Source organism: Arvicola amphibius, chromosome 14 (genome assembly GCF_903992535.2).
Source record: "Arvicola amphibius chromosome 14, mArvAmp1.2, whole genome shotgun sequence".
Lineage (NCBI taxonomy): Eukaryota > Metazoa > Chordata > Mammalia > Rodentia > Cricetidae > Arvicola > Arvicola amphibius.
Genome location: NC_052060.1, coordinates 8,074,809 through 8,082,685, shown reverse-complemented (window position 1 = coordinate 8,082,685; position 7,877 = coordinate 8,074,809). Strand labels below are relative to the sequence as shown.

Sequence of the window (7,877 nt, the reverse complement as noted above, 5' to 3'; positions counted from 1 at the left end):
AGTAGAGCTCACTCATGCTATGAGGTTGATAGTGAAGATGTGACTAATCTTGGCAGGTCTACCTGGAGCCACTGAGCCCAGGTGAGCCTTCGGATACTGAAAGCAAACAGTCGTAGAAAGAGTAGGATGGCCCCAACCTTGAATCTATAGACTGAGGAAAGAGTAGTGTCGACCAGAGGTCAGTGTGCACCATCTAGAGGAGTCATTAGTGATGGACACACACACACACACACACACACACACACACACACACACACACACACACACACAGAAATAAGTAGAAAAACTGGCACACAATCACACAATTCTGGTGCAGAACATGATGTAGATCACTGCCATTCTGTGTCAACCAGCAAAGAAAAGCCAAATTTCTTTTCTGGATCCACCTATTACAATTCTCATGCTCTTCCATAGGTGGCGCTGCTAGCTTCGGTGCAAGATACATAAGGAGAGCATGGGAAGGGCAGGCTAGGGGAGGAGAGTCAGAGCTGTTGCACCATACAGCTGTTCTATAGCCATCACCACCTTTCTACGTATCTGACAGTCCCTGTAAAGAGAAGCCAGTCCGTGGTCAGCCTGGAATGCATGTTCTCCGGATCTCAGCACGTTCTTCACCAAAGCAGGATCCTTGCAACTTAGGGCTGATGAGTCTGTTGAGTGATCTGTGTTATTTCAGATGGTGAAGCTCTAATCAAATAAATGTGATTATCAACTTTATTTCTAAATAGAGTCTTATAGAGACCAACGAGTTGAGGACATACTGGAATTTAGGAGCAAACATGTGCCAAACTTGTTATAAAAATTCTTTAAGAACATATAGGGCAGTGATGGGAGTAAAGAAATGAAAAGAGAGAGGTGATATAGATAAAGAGGGGAAGGGAATGAGAGAATATGCTGGCACATGAATCCAGAGCCGGGGCAGTGTTCAAGGTGGAAAAGCATGAAGGATTGCCTAACGATACCAGTGATTACAAAGAGGCCTAGAGTCATCTGTATCCTTGAAACTTCCGATGGTTTAAACTTTTCACCTACTAATTGTGAGATATCACACTTCCATGAGCACATACACAGCCCAGGAGATATAGTTAACCACCTAGCAAAAAGTGCACAGAAAACACTTCTCCATGTGCCTGTCTCTCATCTCACTGATGTCCCATACTAGAAGAGGCACCATGGTCTTTCCAATGTCCTGAGATTCACCTGACAGGGAACAACACCTGCCCTCCACAATGTTCATCTCAGCCCACCCTTGGCACTTGGATTGTGTTCAGAAATGAATTGAGACATTAGACTTTGCATAGACGCAAAGTTCAAGCTTGAGACTTCCTCTCTGTGAATCCCAGCTGTACCATTTTCTGCACTCTAGAGCGGAGTGTCTCACTGGTCAGCTGGTTTCTTCTCCCTCCTTTCACATGCTTCAGGTGACCCAGGGAACAGCCTCCTCAGGCCTATTTACAGCCGCATAAGGTACAGCTGGGCTCCCGAGCCCTCAAGTCTGGCCTCAGAAGCCATGAGAATAGTCGCACAGTTCAACACTAGTATTTTTGAGACACGGAATTTGGAGAGCAGTCATCCTCAATGCCCTTGCTTCAATTTCTCAAGTGCTGAAATCATAGGCATGCACTACTATGCCCAGCTCCTTTGTTTTCTATTTTTAGATATTCAAGTATCCAGAAAGATGCAATATCTAAAATGCTTGTGATCCCAGGCGTTTCCCACGGGGTAGTCTTGGCTTTAGAAATACAGGAACCAGTGTTTTTTTGAGTGGCTAATTCAGTCCAATCCTGAAGTCTAGATCTCTAAAGGAAACTGTGAGATAGAGTTTTCCATGGTGTGATATCTCTGGCAGGGTCTCCAGACAATAGAGCTGACTCAGACTGCACTGTTGGGTGGAAATATCACTGGGTCTCTGACATCCTCAGCTTGATCTCCAGACAGCATTCTTCTCCCTGTGGTGTCGCCCATGCGCATGCAGTCATCTGTGGGCAGCTGCATCTTTGTTTCCTGCAGGACATAGAATCAGGGACTTCCAACATGCTAGGAAGTTCCCTACTACTAAGCTACATTTTCACTGTCTTACCCTTCTTCAGCCTTCCCTCATGTCTTCCTTTCTTAAGGCTCCTCAGGCTGTCCCACAGAGAACTGGGTCCAGCAAGGACACAGAGCACTTGTCACTGTGATTCTGAGGTGGATGTTACTCATGCAAAACAACCTAGTGAGATGATGTCACAAATTGTTAATGGTGATGATAAAGATGATGATATAACTATAGTATTACTATCAATAACAAAGTCTCACTCTTATTTAAATTAATTAATTTAATGACAACCTTTCAAAATGACTTATACGACTGAGCGTGGTTAAGGTAATTGAAGAGAAATACATGAACCAGCATGGTATGGTAGCCTATGGCTTTGATCAGAGTAGTCTGAAGGCAGATGATGAGTCAACTCTGGAGTCTAAAGCTAACGTGGTCCGTACAGCATCTTCTAACACAGCCAAATATGCAGAGTGACAAGTTGTCAAAAAGAAAAAATGCACGATAGCAAACATGATTACCTCCTAAATTCCTGCTAAAATATTTCAGGCTGTCAAAGCTTTACAGAACAAAATTGTCTTACAGAGCCATTTGATCATCTTTAAGAAAGTACCTCTGATGGGCTGGAGAAATGGTTCAGCAGTAAAAAGTGCTGGAGGCAGTTCCAGAAGATTGGCATCCAATTCACTGCATTCACAGGACAGCTGAGAACACTGGTAACTCCAGTTATCAAGGTATCCAGGCTTTCTGGCCTCTTAGGGCACCGTAGGCTCATGGTGCACAGGCCAATCTGTGTAACAGGACCCAGACATTAGTGGGGCCACTGGACATAAGCACAACTCTATCTCTGATGCAATTACCATGCAAGAGGTAAAACCCAGCACTGTGTAAAAATCTGCAACACCTGCCTCACCAAAACAAAGACTTAATCCAGCAAAGTCCATAGTTCAGAGAATATATCTAAATGTTCAGACCTTGCTCAAAATATACTAGCATTTTGGCTTCTGTACTGCTTCATCTGGCTAATTCTTCTTTTTAACTGAAGTGTGTCAACCAGAATGTTTTTTTGTGTTTAAAACACACCCTGAGAAAGGCTGGTTGCCAGATTGGCTTAAATCCATGTTCAAGCAGTATTGCATTTTCTCTCTCTCTCCCTCCTCTCCCCCCCCTCTGTTTGTCTCTGTCTCTCTCTTGCGCGTGCGCATGTGCCCCACTCTGCATGTGTTTTTGCATTTGTGTGCATGTGTGTGTTTATATATCGTCCTATATGTTTCAGCCACTTTGTTTTCCTGTAATTATAAATGGCTTTCTGTGATATGAGGACACTCCTGCCGATTAAGATTTGTGCCTCCTCCTGTTGGGGACATGAATTCTTTTGAGTATGCCAGTACTCCAGAGAACCACCTCTCTTAAATTAAAGCTGCACCTGCCACATTCCTAGAATAATTCTTTTTTTAAAAAAATAAATGTGTTTATTGCAAAATTTGCAGATAGTAATGATTTCCAAAATTTTTTATTGATATTTATTGAGCTATACATTTTTCTCTGCTCCCCTGTCTGATGTGGGGTTAGTGAAGATCTTTTCCCATTCTGTAGGCTGTCATTTTGTCTTGTTGACCATGTTCTTTGCTTTACAGAAGCTTTTCAGTTTCAGGAGGTCCCATTTATTAATTGTTTCTCTCTGTCTGTGCTGCTGGAGTTATATTTAGGAAGCGGTTCCCTGTGCCAATTTCTCTTCAATAAGGTTCAGTGTGGCTGGCTTTATGTTGAGGTCTATGATCCATTTGGACTTGAGTTTTGTGCATGGTGAAAGATATGGGTCCATTTTCATTCTTCTACATGTTGATATCCGGTTATGTCAGAACCACTTGTTAAATATGCTTTCTTTTTTCCATTTGCTTTTTTTGCTTTTTTTTAAATTCTTTTTTATGGGAAAATTTCCATGTTTAGTGAAAAAGGCTCAAAGCATTGGACTATTTACATGTGGGTTAGTAAAGATGGCAGCGCCCAAGGGTCTTCCTTAGGGGCTGTGAGAAGACAGTTCATTTAAACCCCATTAAACAGAGGCTTCCTGTCTCCGAGGAGGAGCTCACAAGAGGCGCCATGTCCAGGCCCTTGATGCATGAGCACCAGCTTCAGATCAGGTCAGCCATGTTCATGGGCATCTCGTCTATTGGATGGAGTAGTACTGTTCTATGTCCCTGAGGATGCGGATGTCATCATTCTTCACAAAATTGATGGCCACACCTTTGCGGCTGATCGCCATTGATGGCCACACCTTTGCGGCCGATCGCTCCATCTCCCGATTCTGTGAATGTACAGTTCTCTGTTGTTTTGCAGGTCGTAGTTAATGATGAGGGACTCCTCAGGGACATCCAGGCCGTGAGGCCAGACATCTGTAGAAATGAGCACTCGGCTGGCACCTGAGCAGAACTCCTTCAAGATGGACTCACGCTCCTTCTGGGGCATGTCCCCGTGCATGGATGACACAGTGAAGTTGGCTTCTCTCATCTTCTCTGTCAGCCAGTCAACCTTTCTCTTGGTGTCCCAGAAGATGACAGCCTGGGTGACGGTCTGCGTGTCGTAGAGGTCACACAGAGTGTCAAATTTCCACTCCTCTCTTTCCACCGCCACGAAGAACTGCTTGATGCCTTCCAGAGTCAATTCATCACGCTTCACCAAGATGCGGACGGGGTCGGTCATAAACTTGTTGGTCATCTCCAGGATCTCATGAGGCAATGTGGCACTGATAAGAACCACCTGTGTGGCCGGCGGCAGGACCCTGTACACATCGTAGATCTGCTCCTTGAAACCTCTGTTTAACATTTCATCAGCCTCATCCAAAACCAACATCCTGATAGCCCGTGTCCTTAAACTTCTATGGGGAATCATATCAAAGACGCGTCCCGGGGTGCCTGCCACAACATGTTGCCCATAGTCCAGCTTGCGGATGTTCTCCCCAACATTGGTGCCCCCAACGCAGGCGTGGCACTGTACATTCATGTAGTCCCCGAGAGCCAGCAAACCCTTCTGAATCTGTACAGCTAACTCTCTTGTTGGAGCCAAGATCAAAGGCTGGGTTTCTCGAACCTAGATATCCAAGCACTCACTGGAGGACTGAAATGCTGAAGGTGGCCGTCTTGCTGGTGCCAGACTGAGACTGGGCTATGACATCTCTCCCCTTAATTATCTGCTTGTGAGCACGCTGCTGGATTGCTGAAGGCTTTTCAAAACCGTAGGCGTAGATGCCGCGCTGTAGGTCCTCCCGCAGGCCCACGGTGTCGAACGTGGAGGTCACGTCCACCTGCATCATACCTGGTTCATGAATTTCTATTTAATTACCTTAACCACACTCTTAATCTTACAAATCATATTGACAGATTGTCTTTATCATTAATTTAAAAAACAGCAAGCCTTTATTAATATTAGTAGTAGCACTATAATATATCAGCATCATCATTGTTATTAATTTGTGATAGGATCTCACTAGGTTGTTTGGGCTATCCAGGAATTCCTGATGTATACCAGGTTGTTTCCCTAGTCCTACACTCTGGGGGCTCTGAGATTGGAGACCTGACCTCTACGCCCTGATACAACAAAGCATGAGTAACATCCACCTCAGAATCACAGTGACAAATGCTCTGTGTCCTTTTGGACCCAGTTCTCTGTGGGACAGCCGGAGAACACTAAAGAAAGGAAGACATGAGGGAAGACTGAGAAATGGTAAGAGCATGAAAATGTAGCTCAGTAGTAGGTAACATGCCTAGCATGTTGGAAGTCCCTGATTCTATGTCCTGCAGGACACACAGATGCAGCTGCCCACAGATGACTGCATGCCTATGGGTGACACCACAGGGAGAAGAATGCTGTCTGGAGATCAAGCAGAGGATGTCAGAGGCCCAGTGAATAGTTGGAGTTATTCATTCATTAGAATATTTTTTATGGATCAAAAGTCAGGATTGTTGGTGCTTCTCACCTGGGAGGATGAGGTGAAAGGTATGTAGGTTCAAGGCTAGCCAGGTTGTGCAGCAAGGTCTTACAACAAAAACTAACCAATAAGGAAATACATATACATATAGGAGACACAGAGACCATGAGGAAGATCTTTCTCCATTTTGTGCAGATGTTAAGAAAAAAGTCAAGCAAAATTCCAGGGTGGAAATAAATGTCTTGAAGTTTCCCTGTTTTCTTCCATCTCTCCTGCTGTGGTGCAAATATAGGGTACAGCCCAGGCCAGAGGACTCGCTCAAGGCTCTGAAGTGTTAAGATCCATAGGGAGTACCAAATACATTCATTCATTTAAAAATATTTTTCAGTATCTCTTCTTCATGTCCTTGCCAACCATCTTATTATTGCCTCTCGCATGATTTAAGAAATGAAGTATTTAATCCCAGTACTCAGAGGACAGAGGTAGGCATATCTCTATGTTTATAAGTCAGACTGGTCTATAGTGTGAGTTCCAAGCCTGTGTAAAAACACTTTTCAGAAACAAAGAGTGTGAACCCAGATCAAGCTTAACATTGTTTTCTATTTTATGTCTGGTGTTTAACCCTACAACTATAGATATTCTTGAGACTAGCTTAGAAGGGTTGCTTATATACTGGAAGGTCATTGTAAACAATAGTCCAATGTTCCATCTAGGAATATATCATAACAGCTATTTTTCTCTATATATAATAAATGTGCTCTTCTAATGGCCCTCCTTGACTTGGGTCTGCACTGGAATACTTAAGCAGCAGAAATGCGGGAAGTTTTATTGGTGTGTCCATGCATACCAAATGACATCTTGTCTCCTAAAAGAAAACAAACGCAATAACGGCCCAGATCCAAGGTCACTCCCTTAAATATTACCCCTTCCCCAAAGGACAGATTCTGAGGATGGAAACAGTAGTGTCCGCCTGTAAATTATATTCAGGAGCCACAGGCAGTCTGCAGTGGCAGCCTGGAATACACAGGGATTTAAAGCGGGGCCTTGGAAACTATTTCATTTGAGTTGAGACTGACCTTTTTAAATTGCTTAATCTCTAAAAGTCAAACAATAAAAATTAAGTGAAAGAAAAGCATCATATGAGCATAATTTTTAAAATAACAGTTGAGCAGAGACATTGTCATTAATGAGAATATGTATATAATGAATTAGACATAGTTGTTAATAAAAGGAAGTGGCCTTATCTTAATTGTATCCCCCGCCCTCATTATCCAGATTAAAGGTGCATGTCTTCATTCTTCAAATTCCTCAATTGAAGTGTCTCTACCTACGACTGCAACTTAAGCAATGAGTTTTCACAGTTGTGCTCTCCATTTTGGGGTTAATTAATTCCAGATATAGTCAAGTTGACAACCAAGAATAGCCATCACAAGTGTGTTTTGTCTTTCCTGCCCTTGATTCCATTGAGACTCACAGTCTCAGGATGACTCCAGCAAACTTTAATGGTGGTCTTTCCCCTGCCCTTTAGATAATCCTACCTGGACACAGTCTTCTAGATCCATCTAAATGTGTGGTTGATGAATATCCTAAATCCTTTCCAAGTCTATCAACTTGATTGACCAGATTCACTTTCTCAATAGCTCACATACTACATCCTCCACTGGTGGGTTCTGTCCATTAATCCTTGGAACTGGCGGGCTTATTTTGCTGGTCCTTCAGAGTGAGAGATTATTCTCATTTCCATGGGATGCAGAATACACTCAACAGAACCAGAGTGGGAGGGTTGGGGATAGATCCCCCTCTGTAGTGTGATGAGCAATATTCTACCTACATGTCATCTCTCTCTAGTTAGTCCTGTTTTGGAGATTCTCTCTAAGCCTAGAGGACACAGAAATATATACATTGATTCAG

At 43.4% G+C, this 7,877-nt stretch overlaps 1 pseudogene; it reads right to left on the bottom strand.

Moving 5' to 3' along the window:
* Positions 1–4,173: 4,173 nt before the first annotated feature.
* LOC119801221 lies at positions 4,174–5,351 on the bottom strand (annotated as a pseudogene).
* Positions 5,352–7,877: the final 2,526 nt, after the last annotated feature.